General features: G+C 41.3%; 1 protein-coding gene across 1 annotated transcript in view; it reads left to right on the top strand.

Moving 5' to 3' along the window:
* oca2 (oculocutaneous albinism II) overlaps positions 1-24303 on the top strand; it is a 146324-nt gene that overhangs the window by 114535 nt on the left and 7486 nt on the right. The gene's annotated exons all lie outside the window — the stretch shown is intronic.

Below are 24303 nucleotides of genomic sequence, written 5' to 3' on the forward strand. Positions count from 1 at the left end.
GTCTGCAAAATGCAATAAAATAAAATGAATATATTTTTTTGCCATGTAAAATTATTTCAAACTGCAGGGCACACTTTTCCCCCCTTTAATTCAAAGCTCCTCTTCTAGCAAAATTACTCAAGAGTGCTGCTCAATCCCATAGCTTTAAAACCAGATGTTTATAGCCTTATTATAGGAAAGCTGTGATTATTCTAGCCCCATCTGTTGGCTAAAGGTAGCTGAAGTGACACTTAAGGGGACTACATCATGGCATACTCTCACTAGTCACTGCAATCTATTGCTTCCTAGGGGCAATCTAGTTCTCCCCATTTAAAAAAACAACACCATTTACTGGCAATCTCACAATCACAAAAATACCCATCAGTTACAATGAAAGTGCAACTCACCTTGATTAAGCTAAAAAAGGTACCAGCCATGATCCCTGATTACTCATGCTAACAGAACCAAACACTTCTTCTTTTCAACTAATGTAGCGACATGTATTATTATTGCATTCTTCCACTTTGTGGTTTCGTTTTAGTCTCTTGACTTCAACATTACTGCAGGGTAAGTTGTTGTGCAGAGTTAAGGGACCCCTCATATAGACCCCGAAGCCGCCGCCATTTGCGCCATTTAAAATTTCAGCCGCCACCAGCAAATAATTTCGTAAGCCAAATTGAGCCGCCATCTGATAAAGTTTGGCTGAGCCGGCTAGAATTATTTGCATCAAATAATAATTCTATCACATAGAGACATACACACACGAAATATATAAACAATACACAAGATATATTTTCCCACTGGATTCATAACAGCACAGTCTTGTGCTCGTTGCTACGATACACAGACTCACAGTGAATTGACGACCAATTAAAATTGCTCGTTTTCCGTACAGAAGAAGCGATGCATTTTTTTCTCGCACTGAGGTGAAATGGCGGAAAGAAGCAAGCAAGGTAATTTTGATCTCACTTCTCACATACTTTCCTAATTCCTACTTACTTTTTTTTTTTAACTTAGGCCTACCCAGACTTTTGTTAAATCTTCAGGGCACGGTTGCACAAACACCTGAATCAAAGATTTATGTTATGAACCAAATATTCTGGAACGGAGAGATTTATAGCACTGAACGTGATATTACTGCAGTAACAAACCACCGTTTCCACATTGCTAATTCACGACGCATGTTTCAGTGTACATTGAAGTGAAATGTGCAAAACTTTGTCCAAAATAATACTGATAACAGTGTGTGTTTATATTAAGTGTAAAAGCCATGCATTGCTTGGAAATATTGAGATCTAGTAAATCAGTATAACATAGACATCTGTAGACATGAAGTGGCAGCTTCAGCCATTTGCAGCTATGAAAAGTTTGGCGACTGCAGCAGCCATTTAGGTTTTGGCTGAGCCGGCTAGCCAGCCAATAACTTCATCAGCCAGCCATTATTCTCAAAACAAATGGCTTCGGGCTCTACCCTCATAAGAATATTGTATTGGGGGTCCCCTGGTGTCTCATAAATAATAGTATACTATAAACATAAAACTAGATTTTTTTATGTTTTGGGTGGCACAATGCAACATGCAACACTGAACATTATCTGTTCCAGTTTTCACAAATAATACAAATTATATTTTTATATTGGAAAATTCTAAAACCTGTATTCTAAAGGAACTTACAGATGCTGACTGAGTGACTTTAATATGCATGCAGTTAATACGCACATAGTTTTGCAGGTATTTATCTAACACTACTTGTTGCTCACAATCAATCAGTTAAGTCATTATCTTTGTCCATTTGTTATGCTGCATCTGTGACGAGCAGCCCTCCCTCAATAATCATTAAATATGCAATCCATGCTAAAAAATGCTAGTGATAATAGAAAGAAAAAACAATTCATTAAGACAACTTAAATCATTTATAAATGAGCTATGTCTTTGTTATAGCTCTTATACACTATGCATCTCAGCCACAGTGACCACAATTTAAAGTTAGTGTAAGTTGATCTCAGACTCAATTCGAACACTGCTAAGAACTGCACACTAACTGTATTACTCGAACTTTACTTTTGACTTTAAGGGATATTATGGCCAAAAATGAAAATTCAGTCATCATTTACTCACCATCATAATGCTTCAAACCTGTATAACTTTCTTTGTTCTGTGGAGCACAAAAAGAGATGAAAACGTTAGCTTCGGTCTATTCCATTACCATTCACTTTTATTGCATCTTTTTGCCATTCGATAAAAAAAGCAAATGCTGACTGAGGCCAACATTACACTAGAAGTTCCCACAAGAGGCATATTGTTTACTGTAGATTACCTAAAATAATTTTATTTTGATTTATAGTGCAGTAGTTAAAAAAGACTAGAAACTAAAATGAGTATTAAAATGTATCACTTTAATGCTCGACTAGTGTACAAAAATAATGAGACCGTTTTATGCAAGTGTACAGGCCAGGGAAATTGATGTAAATATAAATATACTTTCACTAAAATTAAATAAGAAAAAGGCCCACATTGGATGATAAAAACCCATAAGTGAAGGATGTTTGCTTTTAACAACAGTAAATACACAGGATTTGAAGCATGCAAAAGCATATATAGGGATATAAGATAAATGTTTTGTTTGAACACATATGTCTGTACTTGTTCCTAGTAAAATACTTGTAAATCAAGCATGTGCATCATACCCTAAAAATATCTTCAAATGTGCTTCTCTTTTTGAGAAGAGACAGATAGTTTTAGAGAGAGACTCTTAAGACAGCTTGATTTCAAGCACTCTCTAGCATATCAACAAATACATTTGAATGTGAAAAAAAGAGCTGCTCACTGATTACCTCTTGGTGAGTGGCTTGCAGAGATATTCACCGTCTCTTTTGATTCTGTTCTCCCTGCTTGTTACCTCCTGCTCGATGGATGTGGTTTCCATGCAAATACAGATGCATGCAGAACTCTGGCATTCTCCCAGTTGGTGGGGTGTTGGTGGTCAATGGTAAAAGAGGAGTCTGAATGAACTTCTGATTGGAATGTGAAATGCTCCCGGTGGGAAACAGTGGGGTCTTTCAATCACTGTATGTAAAATCCAAAAAGGTAATTCAGACGTGCCTAGAGCAGAGCCAGACATGAAGACACTTTACACTGTTGGCTGATACCTGTGGGGCTTTCTTTCTATGGATTTACTTGCATACGCATAGGAACTACAGATACATTTGAAATGTGGTTAAGCCCCTATATTTTATGTAAAATCTCTTTCTCCATTTATAATGTTGTCTTGACAAAGTCAACGCTGTTATTCTAAAAGCCTTTTTTAATTTTTTAATCCCTAAACCCTTTTTTAATCACTAACTCCATTTAGAGCTTTCAAGCTACACCCAACAAACTTGGTACAGACCATCAGACTGTTGTGGAATAGTGTGATATATTTTATAACTGTTACTGTTTTCGCACAGCAGTTTATAAAAATCTGGCAATCTCATAGACTTTCATTGACAGAATGTTCAAATGGGTTAAGACTATCTACAGTTCACCTGACCAAACAACCTCTAAGTGAAACTGTGATGATTCTGATCGCCGCCGGACTGTTTTCTTGTTCCGATCTCCATATGAAGCAATGCACAGTATTTTTAGTGTTAGCAGCAGAGGCGTTTCCAGCATTGAAGGACATCCGGGGCTTAGCCCAGACAATTTTATTTTCACACTAGCAACCAATTCTCTGTAGTCCAAAGCTGGTGACAGGGTATTCTTTGAGTTTTGCTCTGGCTGGGCCTGTTTCTACAGTTCCTAAATCTTCCACTCTAGTACTATCCTCGACTAACTCATCCTCTCTCCTCCTCGAATCATCTGTGATGCAAAAGAACAGATACAGCACATAACTTATTGCAAATCAGCTTCACATAACTAATTCATATAGTGCTACATATTTCAAATTGTAGACCAATACCATTGAAGTAAATGTATTGGGAAGAGCAGATCAGTGGGATTGCCATAAGTTCTATAATGATTCTTGAATTTTCATGTACATTACAATAAAGTCATCACAAAAGAGATATGTTATAGTGAGTAAAGTGAGGTAAAAAAATATTGAATATAAATAATTTATATTTTTTGACATAAATAGTCAAAATGATGTATAAGATCCTAAGTTAAAGCAATACATAAATGACTTTAGTCTAAGTTCATTGACACACCATGGCATCGAACTGTATATAATTCTCATCATCTCTATGAGAATAATTCATCTGTCAAAATCCTTTCATTAGGATCATTGGGATAAACAATGTTTCACGTTTAACTTTCTCTAAAGTAAAGTGACTGATTAATTGTTACCAGTTTCATGCCTGATTCTGGTGCAGCTGCTGCTGCTGCTCCTCAGTCTGTAGCTCATCTTTGCTACACTCTTCAAAACCATTTAATCAAATCAAGGTGTATATTTACTACAAACTAATATCACAAAACAAGTCACACATACATTTTATGCTAATGGTTATCCTTAGCGAAAACAACACCTGATAAACAAGAAAAGTACACTCCGAACGGGACTCGAATCGCGGTTTCCGGCATGAGAGGTGAATGCGCTAACAAGGAGCTACCAAGACGCGTCAGTCTACAGAAGGAGGCTACAACATGTAATGGCAGTCAGTAGTGGACCTCTTGAGGTTTAGCCTACTGTGGGTGAAAGCCATCTAGATGATGATCTTCAGACTTTAAGGACAAAAACAAATGTGAATTCTTACCCACTGACTTCTTTTGGGAAAAATCCCCAAAGCCTCATTTGCTTAAGTTTTGCTGTCTTTCCTGCTAACTGCTGTTAACTCGCCACTAAGTAACGTTAGTTGATGTCAACGACTGTGCAAGCTCCTCCCCTACCTACTGCATATTCAACAGAGAGGAAGAAACGGAGTCGCCCATAGGCTACCGACAGCAAAGGAACTTATTCTATAGGCTAGATTATGCCTATGTCTATTTTTACAGGCTGTATGCAGTATGTGCAAAGCCAAAGCACAATGAAATAAGGCAACTTATGATTTTGGAGGTTTACATAGCCTATTGTCCGGTTTCATATTTGTCAGTCAACTTTTCAAAATACATTCGGGGCTACACTCAAAACATTCGGGGCTGAAGCCCCGGCAAAATCGGCTGCCGCCACCTCTGGTTTGCAGCATTGTAAGTTAATTCAGGCTCAACTTGTGCTGTTGTTGGCTGTCATAACGGTCATCACATTGGAGCCACATGTTTGCCACACAAGAAGGTAAACACAAAACTTCAAACTAAAAATCTCTCAACTCCTAGCGACCTCTGGTGGCCGGTAGGGTCTCAGGTGTTACAACGGCACTTTGGAGCCCAGAAACAGGAGAAATCGATGGCATTAGACAGAGCCCAAGGCCTCTTGGCTCAATGCAGGCAAGGTGTGGGAGCTCAGCTCACTGCACATCAGACAGGGAGATAAGGCTGATCAATTCAAGCTAATCTCAGGATTGAATCCAATCCATCCTAGTCTTAGCAAGAAGCCGAGATCCTGCCTTGCTCTTCACTTTTAGTTGAATGGCTGTCAGTCTCTGCTTCCGAATCTGTTTTAGTAATGAAGCACCTCTGCTAAGCCAAAGACTTGTTCACTGCGCTCGCTCTGTGACTCCTCTTTCCAGGGCCCACAGGACTGTCCAGAGGCAGATTGAGCAGCTGGGTGACTCCAGCCTGAGCCAATTGGGGAATGGCTGGTGGCAGAGGGGGTTGGCTATAGAGAAGGTATTTCATTTTTTTTGGCAGAGCTTGGAAAGCAAACAGAGTGGCAGCAGATGTTTGAGTAATTGCTCATTCATCCTTAACCTCTGGCTGAAACTCACAGAAAATCCAAGTCATGCTTATCTCGTGTTAAGACCAATACATATAAGCGGAACAGATTCTATACCACTTTAAGTGCAGTCCCTGATGTCTATAGATGACTATGCAATCCCGAAGGAAATTTGCACTTCAGAGAATCCACTATTTTTATTTAAGGGCCTCATTTGTATGCCCTGTGATGGTTAGAACTTTGTGATGAATGGGTAAGTCCTCAGCTCAAGCTGTAATTGGCTGATTGGTGGGTTGCTATGGCGATGGATGTGGACAGAGACTTTCTCTGCCACTTTGGTTGATGGAACACTACTGAGCTTCACTAGGAATGCTTTAAGAAAGCAGCTGAGGATGTACCAGTTGTGGTGCACAGATCTTCACAGGGGCAGAATGACAGAAAAAAAATATTTACAAACAGTTAAAGTAATACTTATATATGCATAATTAACTTGAATATTTATCTCTTTTCAAATCCCCTCTGTTTCTATAAATCAGCCCACATTTATTTTTTATTTATTATATATAATAATAACTTCATAAGTCATATTTCACCCAAAACTGAAAATTCTGTCATCATTTATTCACACCCATGTTGTACCAAAACCCGACTGACTTTCTTTCTTCTGTGGAACACAAATGCATAGGTTTGGTAGAATAGTGGCCTCACTTTCATTGTATGGAAAAAGTCGCAAGTAAATGTTTACATCTTCTTTTTTTGTGTTCCACTGAAGAAAGAAATCCATATGGATTTGGAACAGCAAGAGAGTGAGTAAATGATGACATCATATTCATTTATGGGTGAACTGTCCTTTTGATGCATCCAGAGTTCAATATCCTCTTCCTATATAAGACTCACATCCTCAAATGATTCTCTAATTGCACCTTTCCTTTTCTTGCCTCATCTTTCCTTGTACTTTCTCATTTCTTTTTCCTGACTCATACATCCTTTAACTCCACTCTCTGTCTTCTCTGCTGCTTCCACATTGACCTCATCATCCTTTTTATATCAACAATTACTGTAGAAAACTAAATTAATGGACATAACAGTACCATTATATTCAATCCCGCTGTCTACATTTGCACGCTTGGAACATTGTATACAGCTTCTTTCATTGTAATAGAAGCATTCTTCATGTTGATCGCTGGCAGTAACAGGATATGGGATGTATGTCTTTCCATGAAATTCTAATAAAGATGTCAAAGTAAATACAAAGTAAAGATTTTATATAAGAGCTGTGGCTCAAAGAGCTGCTACATTAACAAAATATAGTTAGCTGAACTTTTGACTTTCATTAAATGGAATACTCAGAATCAGTTACAGTATGATTTGCTGAACTTTTGACTTTCACTGAATGGAATTTTCAGAATCAGTTTCTGTTAAAAACAAAATATTTTACTTCCATATTTCATAAATTACATTTATTTCTAAAACTGATATGCAAAGTACTGAAAGAGAAGAGTATAACAAAGGTGCCTCCACCCATTTTGTTTTTTATTAGTTTGTAATTATATTATCTTTATATTATGCATATTTGGCATATTTTTGGTATTTTTGGTTCATTTTGTACTAGTATATACATTCATTTTTCCATTTATACTGTATGCTTATTTTTATATACCTCTCTTTTAAGACAGATTCAAAGCCAGAATGGGGCAACTCATGTCCTGGAAATTTACCTTACAGTGATTTTAGATTGTATCACTGATTCTACCTTTGAGAAACAAGGTGCTTTTGTCATATAATCTATAGATTTTCCACCTGATCCAAAAAACTCTTGGTCTTTTCCACCCAGTTGTAAGTGACAGGAAGTCCTCCAGTATTGTTCGAATGGGTCCAGGTTTTATTAAACCACACATCACTATCCTTCTCTGTCAGTCTCCTTGCTGGCTTCCAAGAGTGGCGATATTGGCTTGTGATGGCTCACTTGGCTTTGCAGCCTCGCCCCTCTGACCTCCATATATACTTTTTCTTAGAAAACCATCACTGAGCGCTCTTGGTGAGAGAAGGGTGGTCGGAATGACCATGGCTTTTGGGACCTGCTCTTAAACAGAACATGTTTACCACACCAGGGCAAGTTGCCCATATTGAGCGCTTGATTTTTTTCCCCTCCATCAACCATCTTCTGGTGTCACTTTTCTTCTCTGGCCATGCCCTCTGAGTGAACTGCAGAACTAATGACACATGGAGACATATTCTGACTGGATGTAAAACTTTAATGATGCAGAACTTGTAAATCTACGTTTATCACAGTTATGCAACTGTATTGATAGGGTGTAAATGTGCCTCTTGACACCTTTACACACAAGTGTTACCAGAGCAGCTCTTGAGAGAATAACCTAGAGTAATATGGCATAATATGAACAATCACAAACCCCCATTTTGATTGCAAGCATATTTTATCCCAACAAAGCTGGCATGTTCTTGAAGGAGTAGTTCACCCCAAAATATGAATTCTCTCATCTTATATTCACCCTTATGCTGTCTCAAACTCAAATGACTTTATTTCTTCTGCGGTACAAAAACAAAGATATTTTGATGGAGTTATGATGCATTTATGTCCATACAATGCAAGTCCATGGGGTCCAGCACCTTCAAGCTCCAAAAAGGTCATAAAGGCAGCATAAAGGTAATCTGTAAGAATCAAGTGCTTTTGTCCATGTCTTCTGAAGCCAAACAATCAGTTTTGTGTGAGAACAGACCAAAATATAACTTCTTTTTCACTATAAATTTTGACATCTGCACTTTTAACATCTTAATCTTGGCGTGGTCTTGATTTGAAGCATGGCTGTGATTCATCCGTACAACAGCTAGATTGTGAATGTGATATTGCTTTTATTCACGAGTTCTATAAACAAGAAGTTTAATCATGAAAATGTATAATCATATTAGAGGACTGTACCTAACAAACAGCTGTATTATACCCACAGTAGAGCATTTCATTCAAAAACAGGAGTCTGAAATTGGAGGACAGTTTCACTGACAATTGGGTCAATGAAAGGGCATTTTCTGCAAGATGCTGTATATATTTGCATATGCATGTACAGTATGTGTGGATTAGATGTATGTTGCATATAAATGCATCAGAATTTAAGTGATTTAAGTGAATTGAGTCTATTGAAAACACTTATAACAAAGAATCCATGAATGTCATCGACTTGCTTTATAGGGAGAATAAACAGTCGATGTAACTGAAAACAACAGAGACAATGGTGGCTGATTAATGTGAAAAAAAGAAAATTTATTCTGTTGTTTTTAATAGCCGAAGCCCACACTTTCCTCCTCTGCAGATCTCCCATATCATGTGATGTAATTAGCATTCCCATTTACAACCAGTGTCTCGATACCCCTGTGCTACAGACAATGCCAAATCTGTGCTTGGAGACTGCATGTGTGCACTCATCATTTGTCACTGAATCAATGACTTACCCTATATGGTAAATCAAGAACAATGTGTGCCATTCTTCATGGACCCCCACTGACATCCTCTCCTCAAGATGCAATAGCTGTGCACAACTGAACACCTAAAGAGAAAATAATACAGCAGATCACTTTCACTGCTTCAGACAGACACCTTCGGCTACATTCCTGCTTTAAAGCAAGACTGAATGAATTTAACAGTAATAAACAGGTTTATTTCTGAAGATGTTGTATTGTATATTGTGTGAAGTGACATTCCAGGGTCTCTGAGTAGAGGGCAAGCTGGTATATGGAAACAAAAAGGACTAAAACAGAACAAACATATCCAAGCATGGACGTGACTTTGCTTGAAACAGACCTTATAGAGAGATACAAAGTACACAGACATTGTGTTGAACAGATTAAAGCAATTTAATTACAGTATTTATTTCTTTTTTAAATGCACTTTTTATGTGCTTTTGTTGATCTGACTGAACATGTGATTGAGAATTTCAATTCGAGGATTTTGAGTGTAAAATGTTGGATGTCCTTGAGAAACAACTGATTAACAAAGTGATACAGATAAGCAGAAGATATGCACAAAAGGCTAAAGATTCATGATTTACAAGTTTTCTTAAATGTTCTTTAGAGCTCAATAGATATTGGATTTAATATTTTTTGGAGGTGTAGAAAGTATGACTTATGCGTGCAAAATAGTTCACCCAAAAGTGAAAACTCGCCCTCATGTTTACTCGCCCTCATGTTGTTCCAAACATATCACTTGCTTTTTTTTGTTGAACAAAAAATGGGTCATACTACAGTGAAATTTGTAACAATATGAGGAGTAGTAAATGATGACAATTTTCATTTATAGGTGAACTATGCCTTTCAGGACATCCATCGTAAATTCATAATTCACAATAAATGATACTGTATTTGGCAAGTTGTTTTTCTTTTTTGTTTCAGTGAACATTCAATTATTAGTCTTTATTCCTCAATAACGGCTTTCTGTCATCATGTAGCATAACTTAGGAGACAGATAACTTGCTTCGGTAAGATATAAGATACTTATGAGTTAGAAATTATAATACTGTTCAATAATTAATGACCTTTTTCACAGCAGCACCATCGTTGATTTTTGACAGGAATAGACATACAGTCTCTTCAATGGTTGTACAGTTGTTTAAAATATTTTTGGATTGTTCTGCTGATGAAACATTGAAAAATATCTTTCCTAGAAATTTAATTAGGCGAAAAACTCCATACGACATGAGTTGTGGGAAATTAGATGTCATAGACGTGATTAGTTGGGAGTTTTTTGATAGTGTCATGCAGTGCATGTCACCGAAGAGATGCTAACACCCTGTCTATGCCAGACGTGTGCAGCGTGTCATGTCGTGCCAAAAGCAATAGCAATATAATCAATGATGCTGTCTACACTGGAAGCGTCCGTTGTGGCACGTCCATCAAGGCGCGTCCGTCACAGTGTGTTTGTCACGCTGACAAAAAACTGCTGCCGCTTTCCATTTTGCACTGCACACACTACTGCTACTACGCACACAAATTAAACAGTTTAGATTTAAAACTTTCGTGTCGATGCGTCCAGTGTAGACAGCCTCAAGCCGTTGCGGCATCGCGCATTGCGGTGCGCCAATGGACACGCCCGGTGTAGACAAGGGTGTAAGTCTTTCCGTCACAGCCTCATTTTCATTCCAGTCAAAAATAAAAGATGGCACTGCTGTGAATAAGATCTGCACGCTAGTTAATCCAGTTAAAACTCTTTCAGAGAATGCCCTAAACTGACTAACATTTGAATCAGAGAGACCTGGTTCTCGACATGGTACCAAAGAAAGTGTAAAAAGTGTAACAAGGCTTGCACAAAGAAGTCCACTTGTAATTCATACCTGCTTAATGCTCAGATTGCGGCTGTCTAAATGCTATGATGTAGTTGAAAGATCCAATTTCTCGAAGATTATCAGTCATTTAGTTGTTCAGAGCCAATTTCTAATGCTATGCTTAGAGATCGCATATGTGCAATTGGCCTGTAATTGTTGAATACTGAGCAATTAAAATTATTATTTTTCGAAGTATTTTGCACCATAATCACTTTTTTAACCCCTATGCAATAGTTTTTAAGACTTATTCCTGATTGCTGCCCATTTAGACCTTCACGATCAAAGTTTTGTGCTATTACAGGCTTAAATAAGACCCTCTCACTCTGTGAAATCATATCACACTCCCATTTGTCTGAAGAGCCATAAGAGTCAGGGCCACAAAGGGGTGCTTGTTAGAGATCGGACTACATACTAATGGATTTCCTCTTTAACAGTCATTTAGGAACAAAGAGAAAGGGCTTTTCAAAGTTTAGCCTGATGGTTCAGTCAGTGGATCATTAAGTAGCCATTCTTCAAAAGGATGTCAATCTCAAAGTCTCATGTGATTGTGTACGTGTGTGTGTGTGTGTGTATTAGGTAGGCGTGTGCAGGGAAGCCGTTATCTGTATTTGTATCTACATCTGTTCATATGACAAAATTATCTATATCTGTCTCTGTATTCGAATAGAACCGGGTGTGGATGGGGCTTAAACCGGAAGTGCGTCAAAACTAAATTAAATGGCCATTTTTTTATGTTAAATGTGTCAAGCAATATATGAAATGTCAAGCACAAATTTGTAGTGAATAATAAATACAAATTCAAATATTAAAAAAATATAAAATGAATAAAAATAGCCTACAATCAGGTTAAAGTCCAGTTAATCTATGTGGATTTATTTTACGATAAGACACTATTATTTAGTTAAATAATAATAATGTTAAATTTATATAGCACCTTACCAGAGATAGCACAGTTTAAAGGAGAGGGGAAAAAAAGACGTTTCAGTTTCTTCATTTTACATAAGGAGCAATATTCCTAATAGATGAATACTCTATGGAGCATTTAAACATTTATGGAGCATTTTAACTTGTCTTAACCAGTTAATAATTGAATCGCTGATGTGGATATAAATGTGGTCAACTTTAAAAGATGGATAGATGAGCTCTGACATGAAATCATCACTTCAGGTCAGGAATTTAACATCGCGCTCAGGTTTAGGCTATAAATAAATACATGGGAATCATGTGTAAATCGTGTGATACATTAACAAAGACATTTCAAGAAGTGGAAAGTGGATATGATGTTTTATCTTAGTTAATGTTGCACTTGATAAGCTCCAAATGCACACAATTAACAGAGACCACAAACGGAGTTGAGACTGCACCCATCCGAACTGAAATCACAACGTGCGCATTTTTTATTCATAAGGTTTACACATTAGAAATACTGGCTGCATAGATTCATAAATTCTTTTTATTTTCTTATATGTTTATTCTTTATCCTTGTGCCTCTTGGATAATCATTCATACAAATATTTTTTATATTATTCGGATGAATCGGTTATTCGTTTTGAAGTCATTATTCGTGCCTTTCCGAATAAAGTATTCGGCTTTGGGCTCATCCCTAGTGTTAGGGGGAGCACAGTCTAAAGTGATTAGGAGCCCATAAATGCAAATAGGGAGGACCTAGATTGGTGCTATTTATAGCTCCTTTGGTAGAAACACATTTGGAGCGTGGTGGATGCTGTCAGGTTTCTGTGATTAAGGGAGGGAATTTAAGTGGCACACCTGGGTATAGAGCACAACAAGGAAATATCGGTATGTATGTGTGTGACAGAGAAGTGATGTAGAAGGATAGATGCATCCATTTATTATTTGTATGCATCCTTCATGTGTATGCATCAATCTGGTTACATTAGTTTAGTTAGAATATTTAATTGCATTTTAATAAGTGTTACTGAATTGCTGTTTGAAACTGAAGTTTGTAATAGTCGCACAAATAGCATCACCAGACGGAATTGCACTCCCTCCAACTGGCATTGACTGGGGAAACAGATTGTCCTGCCCCAAACTCATGGCATTGGTTGAGTCAATGTTGGTGTGTCCAGCTGGTTGGGACGCTCAAACAAACAGAGCAGTGTTTGAAAGCACCACAGAGCCACAGTGTTGACACTTTTCTGGGAAATCAACCTGCAAATGGCTTACTAACAGTTGTCTCCGCATATTAACCCTTGTGTGCTGTTCGGGATGTTTTCAGCCACTAGGGGGTGCTGTTGAGTCGTAATTTGGCCATAACTTTCTCCGTTTTTCAGCAAATGGAATGATTTTTGGTGACAAATCTTATTTTCACACATATTTTAGGAAAATTTAAAAAAACTCAACAGTACACTGTGGGCAAATTCACTACCCTTTTGTTATGTTCGTGGCTGAAAACAGCCACTACTTTAAACTGCTGTAAAAATGTATCAGATAAATATTTTTTTCACATTTTTTTTGCATAAATCTATTAATCAACCTCAGTCCTGTTCAAAACTACTAAATGTTTAAAAAAAAAAATCAGGATTTTAACTCTTTAATTGCCAAATTCTTAAATGATGTCACTGATTTGGGGGAAAAAACACACAAAATGACGTATTTTCAATATAAAATGTGATTGTGGACTGGATTTTTTTTTACCTTTTATCACAGTCTTGGACATGTCAAAGATTGGAAACAACATTGGTTTCGATGCATTGTTAGTTTTTAAAAAATCTGTTAATCAGATTTTAACTTTTTCTCCCTCATTTACTGTTCGTGGCTGTTTTTGCCCCATTGACTTCCATTATAACCACATTTTTTGACTGCAAAGCCATGACACCATATAATCATGCATTTTTGATTGTTTGTGGTTTTCCCTGTTGGGAAGAGGTAAAATTTGTAATTTTTACTGTTGATAACCACGTGGCACCATTAACCCTTTAGATAGGCCTGTGCAAAAAAAGCTTAGTTTCTGGCTTTTACATGGAGTTATATGGAGAATAATAGCATATTAAAAAATAACGTCTGTGGCCACCGATTGGTCCTCCTTCTGCAGCTGTAGGTGCCGACAACCTACAAAAATAAAAGAACAAGAAAAGAATAAGTACAGATTTCATAATAAGTATTTTTGAAGCTGCACATGACAATGAGAATAATCATGCAAACATTGTCAAAACACAAACAGTATCTCCTAAATTTATCTCTAACAAGCACATGAATTCAAGTAAAAATTAACAGGAATAGGATGCATGTAGTAACAAATATGTAATGGCACATACCTTGACTAGATTGTCGACACCTCCCTTGCAGCGGTTGTAATCTGCAATTATCTCTGGCTTCTTTTTTGGTCCCTCTGTCACCACTGCTTTGCTGACAATGAGGTCAATCATCTCCTCTGTGAAAAACAGATTAAACACAGAATCCATGTTCTGGACCCTTGCGATGGCATAGCGCGTCGGCCCTGGAGTCACGCCTCTGGCAGGCTGAAGAAAGGGAGTTGTCTCCGCGTTGGTGGAAAACCACACTTCGCCGTTTCTTCCAATCCACCCAGATCCAGGATCCTCTGAATCCTCCTCGCCTTCAGTGGAAGCTCGAGAGGATGATGAGGGTGCCACATCCAAATCAGGATCTGACTCTGCTGAGTCTGTGGTGTCAGAGGGAGAAGACAATATATCCTGCAGCTCGCTGGAGGGGTCAGGCTGCATTATCATCTCTAAAACTTCACTACAAGTCAAGCCCTTTCTCATGTTGCTTGCTGCTCTTCTCACCATCAAATGACCAGCAGGCTTGCATGCAAGTGTTTAAATCCACTTGCTTTGTTTTTGATTACTCTGCATTTCTCACCATCAAAAGGCACTTTGTTTTTGTTTACTCCATGTAGTTCTGAGAGCTGAGGTGCATGTTTTGATTTTCTCAGACGCAACAAGGTGAGATCTCACTCTCTCTCTCTCTCTCTCTCTCTCTCTCTCTCTCTCTCTCCCTCTCTCTCTCTCTCTCACACACACACACACACACACACACACACACACACACACACACACACACACACACACACACACACACACTTTAATATGCTATTATTCTCCATATAACTCCATGTAAAAGCCAGAAACTAAGCTTTTTTTTTGCACAGGCCTATCTAAATGGTTAATGGTGCCACGTGGTTATCAACAGTAAAAATTACAAATTTTACCTCTTCCCAACAGGGAAAACCACAAACAATCAAAAATGCATGATTATATGGTGTCATGGCTTTGCAATCAAAAAATGTGGTTATAATGGAAGTCAATGGGGCAAAAACAGCCACGAACAGTAAATGAGGGAGAAACAGTTAAAATCTGATGCTGCACAAAAACGTATCGGTTACCTAACGTAACCTCGGTTCTCGCTAGATGAGGGAACGAGTATTGCGTAAGCTAGCTTACGCTACGGGAAAGATTCATCTTTTCTGAGATATTGAAGCCAAAAAATTATCCTTAATTTTTGTATCCATTGTCAACGCAGTGCGGCAGCTGCAGACCTTGAGCGGGCTAGCTAGCGAGCTCATAGGTTGCTCTGTGGCAACTGCTGCAGCCTATAGACGAGCTTGGGCTGAACTTCGCATCCAATGAGAGGCGTCCGGCGCTCACTGCATCAAAGCCCGCCAAAATGGGCGTGACTAGAGTGCATATAAGCGTAGTTCGTAGGCTGGAACCCTGGTTTTCATTGACTGAAGCGAAAAGTCGCCGTGGCGCGAAGCACGGCCGGCTACGCAATACTCGTTCCCTCATCTAGAGAGAACCGAGGTTACGTTAGGTAACCGATACGTTCTCTTCACGAGAGGTTCTCTCGTATTGCGTAAGCTAGCTTACGCTACGGGAACCCATTGTCAACGCCGTCGCGTCAAGCATCCACTGTATGAGCCCCAGGGAATTAAGGGGGACCCGGGGAGCCCTTATGAGTGGGGAAATAATATTTGGCCGGCAAGAATGCGGGTCATTGATTGTGTAATACATAAGCACATAGTGGGAAGGGAGCGACAGAGCGGCGGTGCCGGTCTGTGTGGAATGTGTCCCATCAGTGCAGCTCACCAGGGAGCTGTAGCGTATTAAACCGCTAGTAGTTTTGCCTGCAGAGCGGGCACTTCCATATTGTAAAATCTGACAAAGGTGGAGGGGAAGTCCATCCCGCTGCCACACATATGTCGTGAATGGAAATCCCGCTGGACCATGCCCACGAGGATGCCATGCCTCTAGTGGAGTGAGCCCTAATGCCCAACGGGCATGGCAGGTCTTTTGACGCGTATGCAGCAGCAATAGTGTCCACTATCCATCTAGATAGTGTCTGTTTCAGGCGGCGAGACCTTTGGTGCGCCCTCGAGCAAAGCAAAAGCTGCTCGGGCGTCTGAAAGCAGCGGAGCACGCAGTATACAATCTCAGTGCTCTGACCGGGCAAAGGAGATTGGCGTCACGTTCAGCTATCCGGTGCTGGCAGCGCCGATAGGGAAATGACCTGTGCTCTGAAAGGAGTACCGATCACCTTGGGAACATAGCCGTGTCTAGGCTTTAAAATGACCTTGGAGTCACTTGGTCCAAACTCAAGACACGCATGGCGCTGACAGACAGCGTGAAGGTCTCCCACACGTTTGACTGATGACAGGGCAGTCAGAAAAGCGGTTTTGAGTGAAAGGTATTTCAAATCCACGGATTGAAGTGGTTCGAAAGGGGGCTTTCATAGTTTCGAGAACTATAGAAAGATCCCAGATAGGAACCGATGGAGAGCGCGGGGGGTTCATCCTTCTAGCTCCCCTGAGGAAGCGGATGACCAGCTCGTTTTTACCCCATGACTGGCCGTGCAGGGGTTCAGCGAATTATTGGGCAGTGAGAGTTCTCTTTGGACGCAAAGAGGTCTATCTCTGCTCTACCGAATAGGTGCCATAACGTCTGGACTGTTTGAGCGTGCAGGGACCATTCCCCTGGGGGAATATTGTCTCTGGACAGTCTGTCCGGGCCGTCGTTCAGGTGGCCTGGCACGTCGCGTCGCCCTCAGCGAGCGCAGGTGGCACTGGGACCAACTCAGTATGCGTTTAGTCAGATGGAAGAGGTTCCTGGATCTGACACCGCCCTGGCGGTTTAGGTAGGATACCACAGATCTGTTGTCCGAGCGGACCAGGACGTGGTGACCCTGATTGACGGGAGAAAGCGCCGCGGCGTACTCGACCGCTATCATTTCCAGACAATTTATGTGAAGGAGCTTTTCCTGAACTGACCATAGGCGAAAACCGGAGAGCCCTCGCGGACCGCGCCCCAACCCGTGTTGGACGCCGTCTGTCGAGATGACTTTCGGCGAGATACAGCTCCCATTGTAACTCCCCGCTGATACCATTCGGCCACTGTCCAGGGCTGCAGAGCTGATATGCAGGTCTGAGTCACCTTGATGGGCTGGCGGCCTGTGGCCCAAGCCCGGCGAGACGCGGGTGTTTAGCCAATGCTGAAGCGGCGCATGTGCAGTAAACCCAGCTGAAGTACTGCTGTGGCTGAGGCCATGTAACCTAGCACTCTCTGGAATTTCTTCAGAGGCGTGAGGCTGTTCATCTGAAAAGATGCGGCTAGTCACTGAACACGGCGTCGGCGCTGTGTAGATAAGCGAGCCGTCATTGCCCGCGAGTCTAGTTCTATTCCCAGGAAGGAAATGGTCTGACTGGGCTGTAGTGAGCTCTTGGTCCAATTGACTGCAAGACCCAAACTGTTCAGATGGCTGAGGAGAACTGCTCTGTGAGACAGAAGCTCCATATGTGACTGAGCCATAATCAGCCAGTCGTCCAAATAGTTCAGAATTCGCAAACCCTGACTCCGCGAGGAGTCGCGGCGCCGCATCCATGCACTTCGTGAAAGTACGGGTGCTAAGGACAGGCCGAGCGGAAGGACGGTGTATTGATAAACCTGGCCGTCGAGGCGAATCTCAAGAATGGCCTGTGACGGGATTTATCTGAATCTGAAAGTATGCATCTTTCAGATCGAGAGAAATAAACCAGTCCCCTGGCGCATCATGCGCGAGGAGTTTCCTGATTGTAAGCATTTTGAGCGGTCTTTTTGCAAGCACCTTGTTCAAAACCCTGAGATCTAATATGGGTCTGAGGCCGCCGTCTTTCTTGGGAACAAGAAAATAACGGCTGTAAAGCCCGACTTCGCTCAGAGAGGGTGACTTTTTCTATGGCCCTTTTGCACAGAAGGTTTGCTATTTCTGAGCGAAGCATGCACGCTGCTTCCGTGTTCACAGTGGTTTCGAGCAGCTCTGAAGCGAGGGGCGGCGATTGAACTGTAGCAAATAGCCCTGTTGTGTTGTGCTTAACACCCACTTGGATATCCCTGGAATAGCTTCCCACGCTTTGAAGCGTAGCGCTAGAGGGTGAATGGCCAATTCAGCTCTGATTGCCGCACACAGAGCTGAACAAAATGTGTGGCGTGTTTAGTGTGTTCATGCATGATTGCTCGCAGACAGCATGAACAGGCTGTTTTGTGAGTGACTTCCGATTGGAATGAATGGGGAAAGAGTCACATCTGTTACGTGATGCGTAAGCATAGTCATGGGCACGGGACTTACACACAGAGGAATGGTTGCTGGCCGTGTAACAGAGCGGGCAGAGAATGGCAGCGCGCACGCATTTGTGGGCGCATTTATTGACTCTAGCGCTCGGCGGTTCAGTAACCGCTTTATGTGGCGTGCTCTGGTGGGGACACGAGACATGCAGTGCTTGTGTGCAGAAGTGAACACTGGATTGTGGGCACTTTTTCTACACATAAGACATGTTTGCTCTTTACAAGATTTATTTGGATCGCCGTGAAACGGCGTTTGAGTGCTGAGCAAGCGGGCAGTGTCACCGGCTTGTTGGCTGCTAAATTCACCACAGTAGTAGCCTGAGAGAAGGGGACTGACAGGGGCAAAGCTTTGGCGGTGGTCCGGCGCGGCGGGACTGAGCCGTCGTTTGTTCAACAAAGTTAGGAAGACTCGGTTGCTCTGGTTTCAGCGTTACCTTAAATCGAGGCCCGCGGGGCGGCGGTCTCGCGGCGGCTGTCTGAGCCGCGATCGAGGCGGCCGCCCTGTCGACACTGAGAAGTCTGAGTTTGTTGAACTGAGGCTGTGAAGAGGCTCGTGCAGGAGGCTGATCACGTGAGCGGCCTGCAGAGGAGCTAGCGCGACACGGCAGGAAGAGGTTCATGGCTTGGGTGGCTTTCTGGACTTCTGAGAAGCGGTCAACAATGCCACTCACCGCGGAGCCGAAGAGACCGGTCGGAGAGAGCGGTGCGTTGAGGAATGTGGAGCGCTCTGCTTCTCCCATGTCGGCTAGTGTTAGCCATAAGTGTCTCTCGGTCACAGTCAGCGAGGCCATGCACTTCCCTAGAGCTTGGGCTGCAGCTTTGGTAGCCTGAAGGGCGAGGTCTGTCGGCCTAGTAGATCAGTAACAGCCTCTGGGTGCCTGCCTTTCTCATCCCACTCCCGAAGAAGGTCTGCTTGTAGGATCTGTAAAGCGGCCATTGAGTGCAGAGCAGATGCGGCTTGGCCGTGGCGGAATAAGTAGCGGCCAACATAGGCGGAAGTCGCTCTGCAGGCCTTAGACGGGAGCACAGGCTTGGAGCGCCATCTCGCGGAGGGCGGACAAAGGTGTGCTGCTACCGAGTCCTCGACCGGGGGATGGAGGAGTAGCCTCTCTCAGTGGCGCCATCCACCGGCCGAGAGAGGTGGAGACGTGGGAGCGGGTCCTGGCTGAAAAAGGGCGTTCTACGACTTTGCAAGCTCCGTATGTAATTCCGGCAGGAAGGGGCGGCCGGACGCGGGTGTAGAGCGGCGATGGCTTTGAAGAAAGCAGCCGTCGAGTCTGTTGGGTGCCTGCTCAGGGGCGGTGACCACTTTCGAGCCCGAGGCGGTCGGCGGCCTGTGTGAGGAGGCGTGTTAACTCCCGCTCGACTCCGGCGGGTCCTGCTGGATTCCTGGGCGAGGAGGAGGCTTGGGAGCCTGTCCACTCCTCGCTGTCGAAGCCATGATGGAACAGCGGCCCTTATCCTCCGCCTCGTCATCCGAGATGGCAGCAGTCGCGGCCGCTCGGCGGCAACTGCGGCGTCGCGAGGCGGGGAGGGTGAGCGATGCTTTCGAGGAGAGGCTCGGCGAGGCAGTCGCTTCAACCACAGTTTCCGGCAGCCTTTGTGGCGGCGCTTCTTCCTGCTGTGACTGAGGGTAAGGCGGTGCGGCGGTTTCTGCTTTGACCGCTTCGAGTCGAGCCCGCGGGGTCGACATCGGTAGCTCCTCGCAGAAATCGCATCCGCCCTCAGTGAGGGCGAGCTCTGCGTGCCCCAGTCCCAGGCAGAGGCGCCAGATGATGTGGCGGTCTCCTGTGCTGAGAAGGGCGTGACATGAGGCGCAAGTGGGCGAGGCATCTTGAAAAAGACGCTTCGTACTCTTTTGTGAATAGTTTGTGAGAACTAGCTTGCTGAATAAAAGGATACGTCGTCCGGATGGCATAGCTTCGCAGGATGGCTGAAGGTGGCTGAGGCGGCCGGCTTCTTCTAGCGCTGTCCACGCTTGCTAGATGCCCCTCGAGCGGCGACGCGGCTTCCAGGTCAGCGATGCGGAGAGCTCGCTGAAGAGATGAAAATCAGGGTTCCAGCCTACGAACTACGCTTATATGCACTCTAGTCACGCCCATTTTGGCGGGTTTTGATGCAGTGGCGCGGGCGCCTCTCATTGGATGCGAGTTCAGCCCAAGCTCGTCTATAGGCTGCAGCAGTTGCCACAGAGCAACCTATGAGCTCGCTAGCTAGCCCGCTCAAGGTCTGCAGCTGCCGCACTGCGTTGACAATGGATACAAAAATTAAGGATAATTTTTTGGCTTCAATATCTCAGAAAAGATGAATCTTTCCAGTAGCGTAAGCTAGCTTACGCAATACGAGAGAACCTCTCGTAAGAGAACTAACAATGCATCGAAACCAATGTTGTTTCTAATCTTTGACATGTCCAAGACTGTGATAAAAGGTAAAAAAAAATCCAGTCCACAATCACATTTTATATTGAAAATACGTCATTTTGTATGTTTTTTCCCCAAATCAGTGACATCATTTATGAATTTGGCAATTAAAGAGTTAAAATCCTGATTTTTTTTTTTTTTAAACCTTTAGTAGTTTTGAACAGGACTGAGGTTGATTAATAGATTTATGCAAAAAAAATTGAAAAAAATATTTATCTGATACATTTTTACAGCAGTTTAAAGTAGTGGCTGTTTTCAGCCACGAACATAACGAAAGGGTAGTGAATTTGAACAATGCACAAGGGTTAAGATGGGATAAGAGAAAGTATGTTTGCATTGAAAAAAAAAAAAAAAACATAAAATCAGAGACCAAAGCACTATTTTATTTAGTTTGACTGTTGGAATTCATTTTGTTTGTCCTTACTCATTTGAAATATTACCCAATTCATTCAGTTAGTTAAAGCATTGCAGTTCTTCAATCTAGACGCAGAAAGCTACAGGGTTTTAACCTCCATGTTTTTTTTTTTCTACACCACCTAGATCCAGGGAGACCCAGTTGATCTAATTCCATAATATGAATATATATTTCATTTTTGTTGGGAATGGAATTGCTCATTGCTCTTTCGGCTCAGTTTTATACCCTCTGAGTAGACTACTCAGTTATAGCTCTCATCCAGTCTACTCCATAGGTTTTTAAACATTCTTATAGTTTGAAAGTCTGGTATTGAGTCTCTCTTCATGTGCCACTATAACGGTATAAATGGTGGTGTAGATAGTGTACATATTTCTAATCATGTCAGTCCAATGCATCTCTTAGAATTGATTCCATCTATTAAAAAAAAGTTGATTTCCCTGCTAAAAATAAATAAAAAAAACCTACTTAAACCAGCCTAAACTGGTTTGCTGTTCTTAGATGGTTTAAGCAGGTCTAGATGCTGGTTTACCTTGTCTGACAACCTGACCAGGGGACAAGTGCCTGATTACCTCTGAAAACGTATGAACGTGAGTGTGTGTGTGTGTGTGTGTGTGTGTGTGTGTGTTTTCAAGCAGACTCCTACACCTCACATCACAGTGGTAATTGTTGGTGTAAATGCAGTGTTTGTTCCAAAAGACCACACTATCATATCAATCCAGAATAAGCTATGATTATAGGGGCATATTTTCATTTATTAGAACACATTAATGATGATTTTGCTTTGATATTCATCATGGTAAAAATCCAGGTGGAGCTTCATTCCGCTGTGAAATGGTAATCATTTTAATCTTTTAGGTCTTTTCTATATACATTTTATTAATTTTTTTTCAGTTAAAATTCCCTAGAGTTTCTGGTGAAATTAACACTAGGGGCGCAACAACAATTATGTGTTGTATTCACGTTCACGCTAATCACTTTAATTGTTGAAAATTACTTTATAAATAATTATTTTTCTCTCTATTACTCAGACCCTGCTATTTTATGATATAGACACACTTTTACTCTAACACATATTTTGAAAAACTATGCATTTTAATGTTGTATTACAGACCCACCTACATATATACACTTATTCCAACATGATTAACTTGTGCGGTAGCTCACCTGATAGGGCGTTGGAGTCGTAAGATTGCAGTTCAAGTCCAAACATGAACTTAAGATGACACGTGACATTACAGAGTCATAAAAGCAGCACAAAATTATGTGGTTGGTTCAGAAAATTTTATTTTACATTTTGCTTCTGCATTTTAAAACACTAATGGTTAGGTTTAGGCATTGATAAAGTAAGGACGTCTTTTTTTTATGTCTCATTTATATTTTAAAACACTATTGGTTAGGTTCAGGCAAAAGTTTTACATTAGGGAGGTATGTTTTAAAAACATCCATCTTGAAAACTTCATCTGAATACGAAACCATGTTCTCACTTTCGGTGCCCCCAGCTGGACATTTCACTGGAAAACTGCAGCCAAACTTGTAATGCTGTAAGCAAATTTTGAATTGCTAAAATTTTGTCATGTTAACATGAATTTCATGAGATCAGGCTGGCATTTTAGATATCAACTTTCATTCATTGACAATATAATGTACTGTATTTCAGGGTGGTTATTTGCTACCTTAAAGGTTTACCTGCAGTTTGCAAAAAATAGAGATGTGCTCTTTGACCTAAAAACACAGTGGATCTCATTCTCTCAATGTCCATACACACATATAGCTCGTAAAATCTTTATACAAACTTTTTATGCAGAAATCACAATTAATCTAAATGTTTGCACTTACATTTATGCTACATTTTGGACACAGTAGAACTGTAAGACTCCTGGTGGCCAGGTATATACACTACCTGTCAAAAGTTTTGAAACACTTACTTATTCTTTATTATAATTTCTTTTCTCCACATTTTAGAATAATAGTAAAGTCATCACAACTATGGAATAATAGAAATGGAACTATGGGAATTTTGTTGTGACTAAAAAATCCAAAATAAATAAAACAGTGTGTCACGATTTCCTTGTTGTCTGTCCCATGTTTTCCATGTCACCGTCACGATTGTTTCCGGTCCTCTACACTCTGTCATTGTTCGCACCTGAATGTCGTTTGTTATCTTCCTGTGTCGTTGTATATAACCCTGTTTGTTTCTCCATTCACCTGTCGGACTTTGATGTATGTGGATGCCTGTTTCCCGTTTTTCCCGTCGATGTTTACCCCGCCTGTTAACTCTTCGTATGCCTTCCGTGTTTTTGTTTTACTTTTTCCCATTGTGGATGTTTCCTTTGTTCGTGTTTTTTCGTGTTGCCCTTGTATTTAAATAAAGTCTCGCTGCGTTTAGATCCTCGCCCCTCGTCTGCCTTCCTTCTCACCTACACTCATAACACAGTGTTAGATTTTAGCATCTTCAATGTGGCCACACTTTGCCTAGAATTTAAGAAATGTACTCTTGACATTTTCTCAACCAACTTCTTGAGGAATCACCCTGAGATGCTTTTTAAACAGTATTGAAGGAGTTCTCATTTCTTAATTATTCAGTCCAAGTCATCCATTTCAAAAATTTTTTTAATTCAAATTGTAGTTCTGTAATGAAATAAATTAATATGGTGGCACAATTATATTTTTGTCTACAAAACTAATTTCAAACATTTAAGCGTACGCCTTCAGATCAAAAGATTTGTAAGATCATGAGAAACATTTCAGGCAAGTGACCCCAAACCTTTGAACAGTAGTGTGTGTGTGTGTATATGTAT

The sequence above is a fragment of the Xyrauchen texanus genome, chromosome 13, assembly GCF_025860055.1.
Source record: "Xyrauchen texanus isolate HMW12.3.18 chromosome 13, RBS_HiC_50CHRs, whole genome shotgun sequence".
Classification (NCBI taxonomy): domain Eukaryota; kingdom Metazoa; phylum Chordata; class Actinopteri; order Cypriniformes; family Catostomidae; genus Xyrauchen; species Xyrauchen texanus.